Source organism: Suricata suricatta, chromosome 4 (genome assembly GCF_006229205.1).
Source record: "Suricata suricatta isolate VVHF042 chromosome 4, meerkat_22Aug2017_6uvM2_HiC, whole genome shotgun sequence".
Classification (NCBI taxonomy): domain Eukaryota; kingdom Metazoa; phylum Chordata; class Mammalia; order Carnivora; family Herpestidae; genus Suricata; species Suricata suricatta.
The window spans coordinates 56,899,081-56,919,939 of record NC_043703.1 but is presented as its reverse complement, the minus strand read 5'-3'; the positions used below and the strand labels follow the sequence as shown (position 1 = coordinate 56,919,939).

The following is a 20,859-nucleotide window of genomic DNA, read 5'->3' as shown; positions in this document are numbered from 1 at the left end:
ACTTAGTTGAAACTGGGCCCCAATGTCATTCCAGGGCATGTAAAGCTTCGTATACTTTCTGGCCTCCTGCAAATAGTCTTGTACTTTCAGATTTTTTCCAAAGGGATACAACAAATTCAGTTCTTGGAGACCAAAACAGAAATATGGACAAAAATAATGGGGATAACAACGTCTTCTGAATGAGGAACTGAGCTGGTCCCCAGGTTTCCAGAATAAATGGGGGAAGGAAGTTCCCCTTTCCTTGGAGTCAACACTTCTTTTTTTCTTTCAAGTGTTCTGCTGCTCCAATCTCTCCTCTTCCCTTCTCCCTGCAAAATGCCTCAAAGTGCTTACTTCACAAACAACCAGGCTAATGCCCTTTTGCTTTCCAAATGCCATTTATTTCCCCATGCCTCGTAGCTGACAATTTAGCACCTTGACCCAGATCTGCTGTAAAGCAGTAAATGTTGAACAGTATTTATGGGTCTGGAAGTTTCCTGAGAATGAAATTCTCTAATTCACTTTCTCTATACTCTAGAGATTCTCCTTAACAGCTCTGGGGCCAGAGGGACTTTTCAGCCAGAGTCTTGGGGCCTGATAATTCACCCTGAAGGATAATCGGAGTTTCCGCTCCCTGGCCTATGCAGAGTTTTACTGTCTAATTATTGTCCTCTGGCTAGGTAGGACTCCACATTTGGAAATGGCAAAGCTCAGAGAGCCCTGTCCTCCCAGGTCCCACCAACCTGTGCCTGATTCACCCTGGAACTAAGCAGGCAGAAAATTCAATGTGCTGTTCATAGGATTGCTGTGGGTTTCTGGAGTAGCCTGAAACCTCTGAGGAAGGGTATTTGGATCTGGCCTGTTTTCCTTCTGGAGAAGACCTGAGTGAGCCCTTGCAGCAAGGGTGGGGAGGCTTTCACAAGCAATTGTCACAACAGGTAGAGGATCTCTGTGAGTGACCGAATGCACTGAAGATTTTCACCCTTGTTATTACCTAAACCGAGTGGCTTATTTTAATTTCATTTTTTTATTTGAGAGAGAGAGAGAGGACATGAGCATGAGAGGGGCAGAGGGAAAGGGAGAAAGAATCCCAAGCAGGCTCCATGCCATCATGGAATGTGATGCAGGGCTTGATTCCAAGAACCTGAGATCATGATCTGAGTTGAAATCAAGAGTCAGTCACTCACCCAACTGAGCCACCCAGGCACCTCCTAAGTGGCTTCTTTTATAACCATACTCTCTGGCCCTCCATCACCATCTCTGCTCAGATTCTTCAGGAACCCACCAGGATACTGAAGGAGGATACTGAGAATTAGTCAGTCTCCCTGACCTGCCTGCTGACTAAATTCCAGAATGGTCAGAGAAAGTTCAAAAACCCCCAAAATAAATTCTGAATTTCATTAATTTGATTTCCCGTTTTAGCTCTAAAGACGAGGCACCTTATGGTATCAAATTTCCTAATTAAAGTATTTACTTAAAATCATAGCAGTTGGATTGTCAACTTTTCAATGATTTTGGCCAACTGCTGATCCACATGTGCCCTTCAGTTTGCTTCTGCCTTCCTCTCCTTTTAGCACCTTCCCTGACTCCTCAGAGCTCAATGGAGCCACCAGAGTCCTCCTGGCCTGGGCTCTTCCTAAAACTGCTGGGCCTTCTTGAAATATTGACTGTTAGGCCCAGTTTGGGAGTGGGGCTGGACATGCAGCACACACTGGCTGTTGCCTCTTCCACTGAAAGGGGAACTTTGCTCAGACCACAGAATGTATGGTAAAATGACATCCACCATTGCAAATGCACAGGGATGGAAGGAAGAGGCATCATACGAAAATGTGTATTGCAGGAGCTTCCAGTAGGGCTAAGATCTGTAGGGATGAATAGTGACCATTTGGAAAGTGCTAGTGTGGCCAAGATGTCAGATGTCAGATATCAGCATCAGACTTACAGATGAGCAATAGTTGCTTTTTTTTCTACCCTTTGCTGATAAGCTTTTCTCCTCTATTTGCTTTTCTCCTCTTGTTTATACATTCTCCTGTGAAGTTTCACTCTGGATAATTTTCCTGTACAAAAAGATGGCTATGAATTTTGGACACATTTGGGGATAATTGCCCCTTAAAATTGGACTTTTTTCATAATTTCATTCTTTCTTGTGTATTTGGAGGGTATAAATGCTTCCCGAGAATAATTTACCCCCAGGGACATAGCAGGAGCTGAAGCCTAGCAGAAGGTCGGCATCTGAGCATGTGAAGGGGCCTCTCTCTGTCCACAAGAGTGAGATGCATGGCATTATATCTGGCATCCTCCTTCCCACCTCTGCCTTTGCTTAATTTCCTTCTTTCATTCTCTACTATTCTCTCAAAGCTAGCTTTTCTTCCATGCTCTTCCTAACCAGTAACACTCTGCTGCTACAACAAACAAAGACAAATTGAATACAAAGAAAACCGAACACGTAGGGACCACTCCAATCTCCTTGAAGATATAACTTTATTTTTTTTAAGCATTATTTTGGCAAAGTGCTGTCTTTTCTCTGGCTCTTGTAACTTTTCTCAGCTCTTCTTTGTTAATAACAATGTTAATAATGTAATAATCCTATGACACAGATTATGGATTTAATTTTATAAAAATACCTCAACAAATTTTTGTCCCCAAATGCCCTTCACCAGTATGTGCAGGAAGATTGGTGGTCTCCATGATTAGCCCAATTCCTGGCCTCAGGAAGGCCGCAGGGCCACTTTGCATCTGTCTCTGATTCTCTAGTCAGACAGAAAAAAGACAAAAGGACAACAAGTGTCATCTCAGAAGCCATTGCTCAACTCAGTCTAATAATTTCCTCAGACCGTGTCAGCATTAGGAACTCCCTTGCCTATGATGAAAGTGACTAAGGGCCATGACTCAGGGGCTCCCTCAAGGCCCAGTGGCTCAAAATTAAAACCCCCTCCCTTTCTTTTCCCTCCTACAGAGGTACCTCATATTCCACCATTAAATTCACTTCTTAGAGCCAAGAAATTATTTACAAAGGGAGCTTGTAAATATCCTTTATTTCCTGGAATGATATAGAAGCATTCTGATATCACAGAAAAACTTTAAATTGCAACAGGATCCAAATCCTGGTTCTACCCGCTGATAACTGTGTGAGCATTAGCAAGTACTCAACCTCTTGGAATTATCCGGACGACCAAGGAGGCAACATAGGTAAGCATCTCCAACATAAAGCTGCACTGAACCTGGCACTTGTACACAGTCAATGCATTATCATGCCTAATTCAACTCTGTTGCCAAGGGAAGAAAAGCCCGAGAACTTTTTAGTATGCTGGGTGTAGTATACTTGTATAGGGCAGTAACAAACAAATAGATAAGGAGAGAGTGTTTTGATATGTATGGAAAAATGGGAAACCAAGGTAATTGCCCAGGAAAATGCCCTAGGAAGCTGCCAGTAGCATGGGGGGCAGTGGGCATCTGTAACCTAAGGAGAAGAGGACATGGTACAAAGGCAAACCACGGGCTTTCCTCCTCCCCCGGCCTGTCCAGCTGTCCAGTGTCTTCTCCAAGGCAGGCCTGGCCTCATTACCTCCCATCTCCACCAGCACCTTTGTCATCACAGAGGAGCAGATGGCAGTCCCAGTACAGGTCGTCATCTCTCACCTGCACAAAGGACACAGTCTCCTGAATGGCTCCCTGCCTCCACTCTCACTATTCTCAGTTCATTCTCCACACAGTGGCCAGAGTGACCTTTCCAAAAAGCACATCTGACCACATTACTCTTCTGTTTACCACCATCACATCAGAATGAAGTTCAACTCCAGGCACATCACCCTATGAATCCTGTCATCTAGCATATTCTCTCCACTCCTCTGCCCTCAGTAAAGTCCATTCCAGCCTCATGGAACTTATTTCAATGCCCCCAACACACCTGGCTCTCTTTGGCCTGTTCACTCTGAGCTCCAGCTCATCACCTGGCCATCTTTTACCCAACCTCAGGTTTCTTTAAGACAGCGTTTCTTCCAGGAAAAGCCTTCTCTGCCTTTCCAGGTCTTGACTGGCTGCTGCCCTGCCTGCCCTGCTGCCCCAGGGGCTTCCTGTCCCAGTACTTACCCCATGGAGCAGTCATAGCTCCCATCTACCCCCACCCACCACCAGACCGGTCACCACTAATGGCAGGATGAAGTCTCACTGCTGTACCTCAGGCCCTAACATGGCTTGTGGCACATAAACATGCTCAAATAACTGATCATTGAATGGGCTAATGAAGGTAATATCCACCTCACACATTTTATGTCTCACAATAAATATCTTCTAAAGAAAAGAATTCCCAGTGGTCTTTTGCAACAAAATGACATTTGCACATTTTTCCTCACCAACTTGCCGCTTCTAAAATTCAGATCTAGGCTCTCGGGACAGGGATACAGAGTCAGTGTCATGGGGGTAGAAGGGTATTGACAGAAAAGACCCAAATAGTGCTCTGTTCTAAACACTGTAGAAAGGGGCATCATATCTCTGAGGCTTGACAGTTGTTTTTCTCACTTTGTGCCACGTTCCTGGTGGGGATTTGTGCCTGCCAGGAAAACTGCCTTTAAATCTCTCAGAGAATTTATAAGAGAACAAAGTTATCATTGAGGTAAAACTCAAAATACAACAAAACCAACATCCTTTAAAGAATCTGCGATGCTCCCACTTACTATGTAGACTGTCATGTTCTGTACTAGACGTGCAAACGGAGTAAAATGTCGTCTCTACAGCCTCACAGGAGGACACTTACATGGGAAATTGTTTTTCTTTTATGATAAAAGAAACTCTTGTTTTTATAGTGTACAATAAAGGTATGTGTACTGGATCCTTTTAAATTCTTCCAGCTTAATTAATCTTTAAACCCCTGGAGCGAATAGGTTGTGCTTTCCCTGCTTTCCCTCCACTTGATTCTTCTGTCTATTCCCCACCCCCACCCCTGGCCTGTCCTCCCTCCCTTCCCCTCTCTTTTTCCTTCTATTTCTTCTCCAAATCTCCTCCTTTTTCTCCAAACCTCACTTCAAAACACCAGAGATTCAAAAAGCTTTCTTTCCTGACCCTGGCTCTTCTCAAGGACCCTTCCAACTTTTGGGATGCTTTGGTTCCCACTCACTACTCCAACTTCTATTACTTCCCTTGTCAAAGGCATCAGCCCACACTGCCACCAAGTCATCTATCCGATAGGAGAAGTTTTCCTTTAAATACTCTCAAACATTGTACCATTTTCTCCATGGGTCAGTTAATATAAAGAGGTTAATAGATTCAACAGAGATAAACATAAGCTGTTAGCTAAATTCCACAGTCATTGAGGAATTAATTTATTTATGCCTTCCCATCTATTTTTTAATTTTTTAATGTTCATTTATTTTTGAGAGCTCGAGTAGGGGAGGGGTAGAGAAAGGGAGACAGAATGAGAAGCAAACCAGGCACTGTTAGTGCAAAGCCTGATGTGGGGCTTGAACTCACCAACCAACTGTAACTCCAGTACCAAGGAGACAGTGGTCAATGCCCCCAGAAAGTCACAGATACAGTGCTGGAGGTTCTGACATCAATTTGATAAGGCGCAATAGCAAAGCTGAGCAACCCAGACAAATGTTTGCCTTTCTCTCTTTGGCTGCTACATTAAGGAGAACCCACTGGGTAACTGTACAAGCTCTTGCTAGGCTTTTATCTTCCAGGCTTGGCGTTGGAGGACTAGTGTGCCTCCCAAGTCTGGTGTGTAAGACAAACTTGAGAAATGGGAGTTCCTGAGTCTCGAATACACATGAGATACTAAAAATGCCCAGGGTGATTCTGACACAGAGCAATATGTACATTGCAAAAATATGTTATTTTTCTTCCAGAACAGGTGTTATTTATGTTGTTTTGTACCCCTTATGACTCCAGGAGGGTAGGAAGGCAGAATACTAACAGATGCTGGGTTTAATTTTGATTCAGTTAGAAATTCTGGAGCCCCAACTTCTCTAACATTTAACCAATGCACTGGAAACAAATCCATCTCTTTAAAACATTAGTAAATTGAAATTCATAAATGGATTCTCATCTCAAGAGTGTATGTGGGTGAGGAGGATGATAGAAATTTCTAGAGGTTTTGCTCATTTTATGTTTCCCAATTACTTCTGCATTATTAATATAGTATTAAAAGAAAGATCTGGGTGTCTTGCCTGAAATTGTACTTCTCTTTCCCTTAATACATATTGACTTCAGGCATGGGTCAGAGACAGGAAAATATTTCAAATGACCGATGTCAGCTATGATTATGCTGGGCACTCATTAGAACAACCTGGGAAGTTTTTGAAAAACAAAACAAAAGACTACTACAGATGACTGGCTTAAGCTAAATTTCAGTTATTCTAGGGATACTTTTTAATTTCCTCAGAATCTGGTGATTCCGGCTGAATGTGCAGCTAAACCACTGACTCAGTCCCCAAAGAGGTATACACACACGCTCACACACACACACACACACACACACACACACACACACACACACACACTTCTATCACTCTCTCATTCTACCTCCAAGTAAAACCACTGACACATACATGCTCCAATTTAACTTCCTCGCCGCCAATATATTGCCTCGCCCCTGAATGGGAAAAAAATACATTTCATATAATAAAATAACCCAGTCACAGAGTGCCTGCATGGCTCAACTGGTTAAGCATCCAACTTCAGCTCAGATCATGATTTCATGGTTTGTGAGTTCAAGCCCCACATGGGCTCTCTGCTATCAGCTCAGAGGCCACTTTGGATCCAGTGTCTCCCGGTCTCTCTGTCTCTGTCTCTCTCTCTGTCTCTCTCTCTCTCTCTCTCTTTCTCTCTTTCAAAAAATAAACATTAAAAAATATTCCAGTCTATGAAAAATAAGAAAGATGCTATATGGCCAAAAGCAGGGGAATGCTTGAGTGAGATGTGGTAAATTGCCTCAATGCAACAATATCCAGCAATTTAAAATTACCATTATGAAGGATTTACAGCAACGTAGAAACAATTTATGCTCTAATGAAAAAAATGATCATCAAGTAATCCATACTGTATGGGCACAACTGTGGAGATCAAACTAAAACTATATGCAGACATGCAAAAAAAGAATGAAAAGAAATATCCCCCAAAATGTCAATAGAGTCTAGCTTCTACTTTTCTGTACTTTCCCAACATGTTTTAAACTGCTATGTATATGGTCGGGAAAAAATTACACTAGAACAAAATTAACATATTGTTCAAAAGTCATTCTTCTGACTATGAAGTGGTAAGCAAGGTCTAATTCTCAATAACGAATTAACAAGGCAAAGATAAAAATGCTCACCCAAAGGTTTCTCTGCTTCAACTGGCTTTGCTTCTGTCTTCTCTATTCCTCTCGCCTTCCTCCTCCAAGTAATCCAGCTTGTTTAAAGGAAAAGTGAAAGAGCAAATTTGGTTTATAAACAGTTTCAGCTCACAGCAAGAGGATAAGGAACTTTGGTCAGCTTCTCTATCTATGCTTTATAGAACTTGTTATGGGTGTTGGTCTGGCTTCCTTCTCAAGAAGAGGGAAATATTTCCGTTAGGGACTATCTCTAAAAGGAAGAAACCTTAGCCCTGTCCCTCTAACACTGGTTTTATCAGCATCTTTCCCAACAGATTCTGGGAATGTGATGAGTTAGAGTCACAAGAATTAGGTGGCTATTTGTTCTCCTAAGTGGTTTTTGTTTCCGTGACAACACTAACATCAATGTGACCTCATATGCCTTATAGGTATAGCACTTTATAGTTGTTTAGAGCAGTTCCCATCACCCACTTGCTTGTCCAACTTATTTGCACAGTTGCAATGAGGCCTTCCCCATTCTGCAGCAAATGCTATGTTGGAGGTCCCCAGTGACCTCATTGCTCCTGTAAAAGGTCTTTGCTCAGTCCTCATCTTCCTTTCCCAATTCATTGCAAAATTAACCAAGGCCACTTTCTTCCAACTTTCTCCTTTTTTGTTTCTCTGTCTCTCCTTGTTCTTTTTCTAATTTTTAAAAAATGTTCTATTTCTTTTTGAGAGAGAGAGAGTGTGTGTGTGTGTGAGCAGGGGACGGTCAGAGAGAGAGGGAGACACAGAATCCAAAGACAGTCTCTAGGCTCTGAGCTAGGTGTCAGCACAGATCCTGACATGGGGCTCAAACCCACGAACTAGGATATCATGACCTGAGCTGAAGTCAGACGCTTAACTGATTCAGCCACCCAGGCACCCTTTCTTGTTCTTTTTCTACCCCTAGCGTTGCTTCTTCATTTCTGATGCCTTTTCTTTTATCCCTTTTCCAAATGTGAGCTTGCCTCAAAAGTCTGTCTTCTGACCTCTTCCAATCATATTCTCTTGCTTTTATCTATGTTGTCCACATCCATGGCCACATTTAATATGGTCTCTCCTGAGCATACATTCCTCCAACTACCCCGTCTAATACATGGCACCACAATGGTTCAGCCAGGTTTCCATCTGTAAACCTAGAAATCATTCTTAACTCCTCTCTTTCTCACCAACCATATCCAAGCCAAACAATTCTATTTGCTGTAGCTGCTAAATGCATCCCAAATCCAACCTTTCCCAGCCCCCATTAAAATCCTATCATTTCTTGGGTAGAATGTTGCAGTAATATTAGGCAAGAAATCAAAGAGATCCAAATTGGAAAGAAAGAAGTAAAACTATGTCTGCTTGCAGATGATGTAAAATTATATGTAAAAAAAAAACCCCTAAAGATTCTACACACAAAATAAAATCTGTTAGAACTAATAAACAATTCAGCAAAGTTTCAGTATACAAAGTTAACACACAAAAATCAGTTGCATTTCCATATGTTAACAATGAATAATACAAAAGGAAATTAAAGAAAAATTCCAATTACAATGACATCAAAAAGAATAAATAGGGGTGCCTGGGTGGCTCAGTTGGTTAAGTGTCCAACTTAAGCATCCTTGGCTCAGGTCATGATCTTGCAGCTCATGGGTTCAAGCCCTGCATCAGGCCATGCACCACTAATGCAGATTATAAATAAATAAGAAATAAGTATAAAAACTTTAAAAAAAACAAATAAACTTTTAGAAAAAGCATAAATAAGTAAGATATTTAGGAATTAACTAAGGAGAAAGGACTACAAAACAGTGCTGAAAGAAATTGAAGAAGACATAATAAATGAAAAGATATCCCATGTTCATGGATTAAAAGATTTAATATTATTAAGACATCAATACTATCCAAATCAATCTACAGATTCAATACAATCCCTATTAAAATCCCAATGATATTTTTTCTCAGACATTAGAAAAATCTTTTCTAAGATTCATATGGAATGTAAAGGGACTCCAAAATAACCAAAACAATCTTGAAAAAGAACAAAGTTGGAGGACTGATACGTCCTGATTTCAAAACTTACTGCAACACTACAGTAATGAAAACAGTATAGTCTTGGCATAAATACAGATAATGGCCTAATGAAGTAGAACAGAGATTTTAGAAACAAACTCACATATAGGATCTAATAACTTTTGATAAGGGTACCAAGACCATTTATAGGAAGACAGTGTTTTCAGCAAATAGTTCTGAGAAATTGGATATTCACATGTAAAAGAATGGACTTGGATCATATACAAAAAATTAACTCAAAATGGTTTATAGATCTAAGCATAAGAGCTAGAATTAGAAAAATCTTAGAAGAAAACATAGAGGAAAGCATCAAAAATTTTGCAATGATTTCTTGAATATAATATAAGTTTTAAAAGAAAAAAATAGACAAATTTGTCTTAATCAAAATTTAAAAATTTTGTGGATCAAAGGACACATCAAAGGGTAATAAGTCAATCCACAAAATGGGAGAAAATATTTGCAAATCACATATCTGATAAAGGATTTATATCCAGAATAAAAATAGAACTCCTAAACTCAACAGCAACAAAAACTAACAACCCACTTTAAAAAAGGGCAAAGGACTTGAATATTTTTCCAAAGAAAATATACAAATGGCCAATAAGCACATGTAAAGATACTTGACATCACTAACCATTATAAAAATGCAACTCAAAACCACAATGAGATGCCACTTCATACCCATTAAGATGACTATTACCATAAAAAGAAAATAACAAGTGTTGAAAAGGATGTGAAGAAAACAGACTCTTGTGCTTTGTTGGTAAGATGTGTGTGGTTTCTCAAAAAATTAAAAATAGAATTACACTCCATATGATCTGGCAATTCCACGTCTGAGTACATGCCCCAAAGAATTGAAAACAGCTATTGCATAATGAAGTACATTTGAAGAGCCATTTGCACACTCATGTTCATAGTAGCATTATTCACAATAACCAAAAGGTGGAAGCAACCCAAGTACCCATTGAAGGATAAATGGATATACAAAATATAATATATACATACAATGGAATATTATTTACCCTTAACAAGGGAGGAAATTCTGACACATACCACAACATGGATGAACTTTGAAGACATTGTGCTAAGTGAACTAAGCCAGTCAAAAAAAGACAAATACTGTATGATTACACTTTTATGAGGTATCTAAATAGTCAGATTCAGGAGCCTGGCCCAGCAAGATGGCACCAGCTACATATTTGTGCCCCTTCTCCAAGCTGCTGTCTCCAGCCAGTCTCCCAAGCAGCTCTGCAGTGCAACCAAAGTTCTACATTTGGGAACCACCACATGACATACCTGACTGGCTGCAAGTTGGACTAACCTTGGGCACCTCCATCTTCTTGTGGATCTATCTCATCAAACAACATAATGAAGATGTTTTAGCGTATCAAAGAAGAAATGGGTTGGGATAAACTTTTGAAATACGAATACAGTATGCTCTGTTTTGTGATTATACCAGTTTCTTTGGATTCACCAATCTGTTGAGTTGTAAATATGGGAGAAAAAGTTACATGTGACTGCATGTCAAATCAGCATTTGTGTTTTGCATCATTAAATGAAAAAATAAAATACTTTTGTATTCTTAAATAAAATAAAATAAAGTGAGTCAAGTTCATAAAGATAGAAACTACAAGGATGGTTGCCAGATGCTGAAGGAAGGAGGAAACAAGGAGTTATTGTTTAACATGTATAAAATTTCAGTCTTAAAAGATAAGAAAAGGTTTGGAGATGGATAGTAACTGCATAACAGTGTGAATGTACTCAATGCCACTGAACTGTAACTTAAAAATGGTCAGTTTTATGTTATATAGATTTTACCACAATTTTTAAAAATAAGTTTTAAAATAAATTAGAAAGAGTCTTAAAAAAAAAGAATGCTGTATAACATCCTACTTAGCTGTGTTCCTGTTTCCATCCTTGTTATTCCACAGTCAAGTTTTTCAAGAGTAAATCAAATTATGTCAGTCTCCTGCTCAGAACTCTGCAATGGCTTCCCAATATTCTCAGAATAAAAATCCTTATAGACAAACAAACAAACAAACAAACAAAATCCTTATAGTGCACAGAGGCCTGACCCATCAGCCCGTCCTACATGTCTATACAACTTCATCTCTGTCCCTGAGAACTTTCCTACTGCTATTCCAGGCACCGGTGCCAGAACGTCCCTGTCCCTTACTTCCTCACTTCATTTGGGTCTCTGCTCAAATGCCACCACCCCACAGATGACTTTCTTGACCTCCCTTCCTAAAAGGGCTCCCCCCCCCACACTCTACCCCCTTAACCTGCTTTATTTTGCTTTATAGTGTTCATCACCATCACTACTTCTTAAAACATCATATATTTGTTTGTAAATTGTTGGACTCCTATAATTTGTTGTATACACTTCTTTAACTCCTTGGGGTTCTGGTCACCTAAGACGTCTGCAGTTGCCCATGTTCTCATCCCACCCTTGGCTCTCTCATATGTTATCAGGAGCCCCACACGTAGGCCTGTGGATACTCCAGCTTTCTTGTCCATACCATGCCCCTGAAAACAGTAGCCCTTGACCACCGATAGGACAGACAGCTCCACAAATTATATGCTCTGACACGTCTGAGGAGGTGGCCACAGAGGAACCCATGGGGACATTTAGGTGGTGAATTCTCAAGTATCCTGAGCACACTATAGACAGTTAAGTTGGAGGAGGTTAGCTCCACAGACTGCTTGTGACCTTGGGACAGGAAGTACTGAAGAAGGACCAGAGAGGAATCCTCCAAAGCATGGAACTGAGGCTAGTGGTTCCTCATGCCGATATCTATGAGCAGTCTGCATTCATGAACCCATTTCAGCCTCCCTTTCAGGTCATGTTTCTTGTTGGTAACTCTCTTGCTTTCTTCCCATACTCTGGTCAAACTGAACTATTTGTTCATCTCCTAAAATAAAAGGCACTATTTTAGGGCCTAAGAGTAGCATGAAACAGTAAGTTGTACTGGATAGAAAACACCAACTGGTTCTTTGAATATTAAACAGGGAAGACTTTGTTTGTTTTGCTTGTTTATAGTTTCTTCCTTGGACCTGGAACAGACCTTAAAAATCATCATGATTCTTCCAAAGAAGTGCAGGCTCAGACCTGCTCAGGCTTTCAGTCCTGGCAGGCGGCTACATGGCTAGTGCCACACCAGGCCTAGAACCTGGGGCAGGGGTTTGAAAAGCTGCTAACAGTCCTCAGGGCCTGAGCACCTGACCCCACTCCACTACTGGTCTCTGTCAGTCCAAAGGCCACAGGGAAGACAGGCTGGCTCTGGACACACCCTCACCCTAGGTCTCCTACAACCCTGGAAACCACTGATTCTAGTACCCTGCCCCATCCGTCCCAGCCTTGACCCTGGCCAGGTGAAAGGAGCAGAACTGCAAATCCTTCCTCATCTCATCTCTTGGTTCCACAAGTGACAAAAATCTTGAAACCTGGAGAAAAAAAAAAAAGTCTTTCTCAAAAGTTCTGGGCTGCTACTGCTCTGAAGATGAAGAGGAAAGAGTCTCCTGGAACCACTGTACAAATGTCCCACAGCTCTCCCGCAATGACCGTGGCCAGGACAGTGTGGTGACGTGACCTTCACACTGCAAAAATGGGAGTATACCAGGTGCTTAGATGTACCAGTTCTTCATGGAGCTCTGGAGAAGAGGCTGGAATCAAGGCGGCTGCTTGGAGAACAAGGTTCTTCCTGGGCCTGGAACTCTGTTTCTAATATTTGATTGACCCAAGTGGAAGTTAACAGTGGACAAATATCACAACATTACTATACTCACCCTGAGAAAAAAAAGAGCTTGAGAAACAAAGTCTACCAGCAATCATGATAGGTTTTTCATTCTGTTCCTCCAAAAGTCCAGCAAACTGACTAGTGTCCAACTCATTAAAACAAAAGCAGTGGAAAAAAATTTCAAGCTACACACCCAGAACTAACTTTAGCATATCAGGTTTACAAGGAGCAGAATAAGACTCCTTTCGATGGTTAGAAAGGTGAGTGAGGAAGGAAAAACCCCTTTTCCCCCCTCTACCTCTGAATCTGTAAACCTCAGGGAGAGGAGAAATCTTTTAAGACTTTCTTTTATTTTTAGAACAGTCTGGAATTTCAAAGCATTCCAGAGGCAGGCAGTTACATCACTGAGAAGGACCCATTAAAAAGTGTTTTTTTGTACAATTTGGCCTTATAACATAAAGAGCTGAAATCTTACTGTAATCCAACTTTCCGGGATGGCAAAATGAAGGTATTTGTTTAGTGTAGAAACAGAAAGGGTCCATGACTTTAAACAAAAAGATAAACCTAAAAGATCAGAGAAATAAATCAACATATTTTTTTAATTTGTTTTTCCTGACAACCTTGAGAAAAAACAAAAATAGTGTTAGCCTATTTTATGTGTAGCATGCTTCAAGGGACAGAGAAGTTCTCTGGAACTCGTAAATTTTCGTTTTTTAAGTTTATTTATTTTGAAGGTGGAAGAAGTGTGAGTGGGGGAGGGGGAGAGAGAGGGAGAGACAGGCTTCATGCTGTCAGTGCACAGCCCCACATGAGGTTCAATCCCACAAACCATGAGATCATGACTTAAACCAAAATCAAGAGTCAGATGCTCAACCAACAGAGCCACCCAGGTGCCCCAAGAACTTCTCTGAAACTCTTAAAGACCTGCAGAAATCTTTGAATGATGAGAATCAGCTTTGATTTTGAAGGAAGTCTCAGTTGGTCCTAGATAAAGTGAATTAGAGAAAACTGGGGCCAATTTCTTGCTGATTTTATTAATGCACCAGTCACAGAAGCTTTTACTCAGACTTTTAGGGACACTGGCTTAAATCTAGCAAGTATATTCTTGAAAACACAAATCTGGGATTCTTAAAAAGTCAGAACTGCTGTTAAGGGCATCAGTAAAAGTGCTTATTTTCGTAATGCAAGATTAAACACCAAGGAAAAAGTTTGAGTTATGTTTCTATTTAGGTTATCAACAAAGGGAAAGACTGCAAGCAAAACTCAAAAACTCAGGGAATTTAGAAAGCAACAGAGTTTATGCATGGGAGGCTCATTCTGTGATAAGACAAACAGATAAAAGAATTACCCGGTGTAGTGGGCTGAATGGTGGTACCAAACATATGTCCACATCCTAATCCCAGAGTCTGTAAATTTTTTAAGATGTTATGAATCTATTCTGAATCAGAGTAAATTGTGTTCACTGTGGCTCAATTCCTTCCAAATCATAATCCTTGGATAAATGTTAACACAGTTAAGCAGTTTTAATGTTTATTCCTTACTTATACTGGATACACAGCAGGTTAACTATATAAAAGGCAAAGCCAGCCTGGTTTGGTGGAACTGAAATGTGGTGAGGGGCTTCTGCCGCAGCCAGCTAGCTAGGGGTGAGTCCGCCTATGCCACTCCACTCCACCAGATGGCTTCCTTCTGAGCCATCACTTGAACACTCTCTGCCCAGGCATTCCTTGATGTTGAGTGAAAACAAAAACCTAACCTGCAGTTTACTACTGCAATTACTGGGCTTCTCCCTAGCATTCGTGTTTCAAAGTTTAAACCAGTACCCCCTTCAAAAACAACAACAACAACAACAACAACCCATATGCATTCACAAAGCACACTTGACAGTTAAAGTACCTCCCCTCCCAGTGTGGACTCTCTGGTGTTTGGAAAGATTACCAAATATTACCTTATATGGCAAAAGCCGTGACTAAGTTAAGAATCTTAAGGAGAAGAGTCTATCCTGGATTACCCAGGCCAGTCCAAAATGCAGTCACAGGTATGCTTGTAAGAGAGGCTGAAGGCCTTTTGACAGAGCCACACAGTACAAGGCCAGGGAAAGTGGTTATGGAGATGCAGCCGCAAGCCAAGGAATACTTGAAGCCACCCAAAGCTGGAAAAGGCAAGAAAGAATTTCCCCAGAGCCTCCAGACAGAGCACCTTGATTTCAGACTTCTGGCCTCCACAACTGTGCGAGAGTGAATTTCTGATGTTTTAAATCACCAAGATTACAGTAATTTGTTACAGCAGCCCTGGGGGACTCCTAAGTCTACCTTCTCCAACCATGAAGACCTGAAATTCAGGGAGAAAGTGATAGGTTGTTGACCAATTGGCTTAACTAATTCATAGCGGATTTTTTTTTTTTACTAAAATAAAAATCCTATGGTAATATTTTGATTTTCAGCCTCTCATGTTTAGTTCTCCCTTCAAAAGAACAACTTAGTTTCTCAAGCAGGATCAGCTCCTTGGAGAGGCAATGGGGCTGGAGTGCAATTAATAGCCACTCCAGTCCAGTTTAATCAGAGGGGCAAGGAAGAGATGGAGAGAAATGTGCTGTATGTTAGTCACATGACACACACCTTTCAACAATCACACTTACCCCTTGGCAAAATCTCTTGCTGCCTCTCCTAGGTCTTTCAGAGGAAACAAATAGTCCAGTCACTTAGGATAAATTGGTGCCTAACAATATGGCATCCAGGAAACAAACAAACAAATGGAATTAGAACCTCAACAAAATGCATGGTACAAAAGAGAGTTTAAACTCATTAGTTTTAAATCTATAATTGCTCATCAGCCCCTTCTGGTTTCTTCCAAATCCCACCACTGGTGTCATGAACCCTGCGTAACTGGATCTCTCCCTACTCTCCATGGCCTCAGTTTAGACAGTGAGTGCTTTCTTACCTCCCACCTTTGCCTCAGGTGGCAAGTGGCCAGTAAGAATCCTGAACAGAGTCAAGAAACGGTCTGCTCCGATCTTGGCAGCCTAGTTGCATGGTCTTAGGAACATACTGGGACCCTTGCCTTGGTGGAAAGGAAGGAAGAATGACACAAAGATAAGCAATATAAGGAATTTCTGGGATAAACTTAGTTCCTTTGCACAAAAATCAATCATACTGCCATCCCTTAAAGGACAACATTGTAATGCATTCCCTTCTAGACATTTTTCTGTGCTCTTATTTGCTCATTTGTTGTTTCCTTTTTTTGACATAAATTTGCATCCTGCTTTTTCCCCACTAACACCTTAAAACAAACAATTTCTCACTTCAGAATATTTTTTTTATTTGTAAATGTTTATTCATTTATTTTGAGAGAGGGGGGGGAAGGAGAGGGAGAATCCCAAGAAGGCTCCATATTTAGCACAGAGTTTGATGTAAGGCTAGATTCCAGCACTGCAAGATCATGACCTGAGCAGGAATTAAAAGTTGGATGCTTAACCAACTGAACCACCCAGGCACCCCCAGAAAAAATATTTTAATGATTGAACTCAATTCTGTCAGTAGGATGCAGTTGAGAGAACCAACTCCTTTCAGGGTTATTTTTGTTTCCCTGATGCATAAAACTTTTCCTAAATTTGGACTAATAGACCACTATGGATTCTCTTGGTTAATTTCAGTAATAGAATGTAAGGGGGCAGTTTATAAACATGAAGTTTAACATGGTAGATGATGGAAAAATACTCTTGAGAAAAATAGCAAATGAGCTACCAGAAAACCCTAAGGAATATTCTATTCTTTGCTTTCCCTGAGTTGAGTCTGAGTCTGAAGCGGAGCTTTAAGAATTAATGTAGGGGGCTGTGGGGTAGGGGACTCTCCTGATCTCCAACCTCATGGCCAGGCTCTGTGCCAGAGCACCTGGGCCTCCCTGAGAGACCCTGTGAGCGATTTCCACTTAGTCCTGGGCAGAGTGGCAGGAGTGGTGGTGTTACCCTGATTTCCCTCTGCCCTTGGCCCGCCCAGGCACTGCTTGTGCTCAGGAATTTAAACAGCAGTCACAATGGCAGCAAGCTGAAGGTCTGTGTCTCCTCCTTTCATATCTATACACAGAAAGATGATCCATCTGGAGCAGAAAACCTCAGGGGCATTTGGGAAATAGAGAGGCATAGGGAAGGCTGGGGACAAGGACAAGACAGGAGGAGGTAATCGGAAATGGACTATCACCCCAGATGAAGACCACCAAGCCAGACCATTCATTCGGGTCCCTTTACCACTGAGGCGGGATCCGAGGCCCACCAGGCAGCCTGGGGCTTGGGCTTGCTTACCCTCAGTTCTAATCCTCACCACCACCCTACCTTCTCCTCTGCTTTCTCTGGAGTGGGGCAGCAGGTTCACCCCTAAAGGCTGCATAGCTCAGACTCCCAGGTCAGCCCGGCTTCTGGCTGGATTTGGAGTGTGGAATAAGGCAGTGAGGAGGCAGGGTATTTCTTCTCACTGTCTCTTCATTCTGATGGCAGCTGTGTCTCCTCTGAGGCTCCAGCTCCCGCCTGCCTGGCCCACCATGGCCCCACCTTCTGCAAAGCAACCCCTGAGCTTGGGTAAGTCCGTGTCCTCCCTTTGTCCCTGCAGCCACCATGGTAATCACCTCCCATTGTGCTCATCTCTGTGTTACCTCATGCCCCTCAGTCAGCTCCTCTATCGCAGCATAAACCTTCCCTGTTCTAAGTACTCAGAATGAGCTCTGTGTTCCTGATTGGTCTCTGGCAACTACATCAGTGAGCTGATGGATGGGCTTCTCTGACAAGCCCCTGGCTCTATGAGGGGGCATATGTTGATCACACTCAGATGCTCCCACAATCAGCTACTGGGCATCCTCTGTGTGCCCAGCCCATGCAAGCACTGCCACACAGATATCTTAGGTAGTCTCATGTAGATATTGTCGGGTGAGACATAACCTAAATAATAAGGTGGCCACATTTAAGAGATGCTGAGTAATTATGCATCCTCCTACCATTAGCAATGCCTGGGATACAAAATGTAGATCCCTTTGACATGATAAACCTGTCTATCCATGTTAAGTGATTTCTATTTACTAACAGAAAAGATGGGCTCCTTTTAGTATTGCTGAGCTTTTCCATGGCACTCACATTTATTTGGCACTGTAGTTTTCTTAGCTTATCAGGCTTCTCTCCATCTCAACAGCCCTAAAAATGGGGGCAGAATGTTCTTCAACTGGGCATGCTGAGTAGAATGAGCACAAGCTGATGAGCCAAGAAAACAGTAACACAAAATGCATCATGCATTCAAGTATCTACAGAGTACTTTACAATTGCTTTAATAGCTGGAGACCTCAGAATTCCACAGAGCCCAGGAAATAGTATTATTTCATCTGAGTCATTAGGGAGGTCCCATGCACCAAGCCACTTAGGAACCTTCCAGACAAACCAATTCACTTTGCATTCCACAGATGAGCCAAGAAGCTCCTGTTGATGACTTCCCAGGGCTGAATTAGCACTACCCTCTGCTCCAGTGGGGAGAGAGAGATGCCCCAGAAGGAAACGAGCTTTGCCTGGCAGTCCACCCTGGGCTCTCTCGTGGTGGAGTGGAGGAGGTGGGTTTGGCAAAGGAGTAGATGCTGTAGAAAAAGCAAACAGATGGGAAACATGCAGTGAAGAAGGCATTCTGACATCTGAATTTTCCACACTCCAGGAATGTCAGTGTTTATAAATTCCTTCCCCTGGCCTACATAAAAAGACTCTTCTGTTTTGAACATGTTAGGTAATTAGGAGCCTGGAAGGATAAAACCCCAGGAAGCCTAGTAGGGTACATTAGGGGACCAGCTTGCTGTATGGCTGTTGTTTTTCCTCTTTCTATAAAAGAGTAGGAAAGAATAAATGAGTTTCTCCTATGGGCCAGAATTAGAAAAATCTCATATGTCTTTGTAGCACCACTGTCTCTACTGCCACTGACACATAGTAGATGCCTCGCAAATAAATGTGTATGGATGAAGAAAGAAATGAAATAACCTTGCCAGCTTCAAAAAATAAATCTTCATTTATTCATTTAAAAAATTTTTTTACGGTTTATTTACTTTTGAGAGCAAGAGAGACAGAGCCAAAGTGGGGGAGGGGCACAGAGAGACAGGGAGAGACACAGAATCTGAAGCAGGCTCCAGGCTCTGAGCTGTCAACACAGAGCCCGATGCGGGGCTCAAACTCACAGAGCTGCGAGATCATGACCTGAGCCGAAGTCGTATGCCCAACCGACTGAGCCACCCAGGCGCCCCCGCATTTGTTCTTTTTTTTTTTTTTTAATCCATTTGTCCAACAAACATTAGGCAGAGCTGTGTCAGTCCCTGTGCTGGATGAAGGAATACAATAACACCTTAAACATGGGTCCTGCCATCAAGAGGGTCACTGCAGGAAAAGGAATATTCCTGAGTATAGTGCCAGTGGCGGCCAGTCCTAGGGCCCAGCTAACATTACAGGTACCTCTTTTTTTATATATATTTCTTTCTTTATTTTTGAGAGAAAGAGAGATCACAAGATGGGGGTAGGGGTGGGCAGAGAGACAGAGAGACAGAGAGAGAGACAGAATCCAAAGCAGGCTCCAGGCTCTGAGCTGTGAGCACAGAGCCCAATGCGGGGCTTGAACTCACGAACCATGAGATCATGACCTGAGCCAAAGTCAGACTCAACTGACTGAGCCACCCAGGCGCCCCTCTACTATAGGTGCCTCTTGTGCAAATGACAGCCCTTCTGTATGAAGATTATGATAAGGTGTAGCTTCATCAGTTCCTTACAATAGGTACTCCCTGGTGTTCCCCCCTGGTGTTCCCCCTGGTGTCCTGATGAAGTAGAGACCCCCTCAATCCAGAGCACATTCTGGAACATCCAACAGGCTTTGGTCAGCTCTTCTTCCTAAGGAAGAGCACAGCAGAAAAGGCCTCTCAGAGGAGGTGGGGCAGGAGCTGGCTCTGGAGAGAAGTGACTGCCCCAGATGGAAGGCAGGGTCTTCATGGCAGAGGGAATCTTGGAGAAATGCTGGGTACTCTGCAGGGAACAGCCAGCTTGAGCCCCACCTTGCCTCAGCATTTCCAGCTGTGTGTGTATGTTTGTGTGTGTATGTGTGTGTATTACCCTTTCTGAGTGTGCTCCCTGTGAAATGATAACAATGCTGTAGCAGCCCAACAGGGTTATCCTGCTCTGCAGGATAACGAAGTTAATGCATGTGAAGTGCTCAGCACAGGACCTGATAATACACCAGTATACAATACAAGCTAAGTTTGGGGAGAGGATGGAAAGAGGAATGGAAAATAGAGCCTACTAGCTGGGAGCTCAAAGAATAATAGTTCAGATAAGACATTTTCATAAAAATTATATATTTGATAAACTATAAACATTGCACAGGAAAAAAACAGATGATCAAATTCCTTTAGTGTTGGTTATCTTCTAGGCTGATGTGATGGTCAATTTTATGTGTCACCTTGGCAAGGCTTTGGTGGTTTGTTCAAACACCTGTCTAGAGGCTGCTGTATTTTTTAGATGAGATATATACCTAAATTACTAGACTTTCAGTAAAGCAGAGGGTCACTGTCATTCCTCTGTCATGTAGGGGGGCCTCATCCTGTCAGATGAAGGCCTTAGGAGAAAGACTAAGGTTTCCCAAAGTAAAAGAAATTCTCAAAACTGCAAAATAGAAACTCTGCATGAGTTTCTGACCTGCTGCCCTGTGGAATTTGGACTCCAGACATCATCTCTTAAAAGGACTTAAAGCCTACCAGTCTATC

The 20,859-nt window shown here is 42.0% G+C and overlaps 1 protein-coding gene, 1 long non-coding RNA gene and 1 pseudogene across 8 annotated transcripts in view; 2 read left to right on the top strand and 1 right to left on the bottom strand.

Moving 5' to 3' along the window:
• Positions 1 to 17,649, bottom strand: part of CYSLTR2 (cysteinyl leukotriene receptor 2) — a 39,494-nt gene extending 21,845 nt beyond the window's left edge. For 2 of the 6 annotated variants that reach the window (XM_029936764.1, XM_029936770.1), the window contains exon 1: positions 7,289 to 7,577. The gene's annotated coding sequence lies outside the window, so the exon portion shown is untranslated. Of the gene's footprint in view, positions 1 to 1,166; positions 1,272 to 2,603; positions 2,730 to 7,288; positions 7,578 to 16,038; positions 16,159 to 17,425 lie in introns of those variants that run through there. The other 4 variants (XM_029936765.1, XM_029936766.1, XM_029936768.1 and 1 more) reach the window with 4 other exon arrangements.
• On the top strand, positions 10,543 to 10,852 carry LOC115289506 (annotated as a pseudogene).
• On the top strand, positions 17,183 to 19,102 carry LOC115289507. 2 transcript variants are annotated; one of them, XR_003907660.1, is made up of 4 exons: positions 17,183 to 17,272; positions 17,588 to 17,668; positions 18,538 to 18,681; positions 19,016 to 19,102. It is a non-coding gene; the product is annotated as an uncharacterized LOC115289507 (long non-coding RNA). The 2 variants fall into 2 exon arrangements; XR_003907659.1 differs by having other exon boundaries at positions 18,538 to 19,100.
• Positions 19,103 to 20,859: the final 1,757 nt, after the last annotated feature.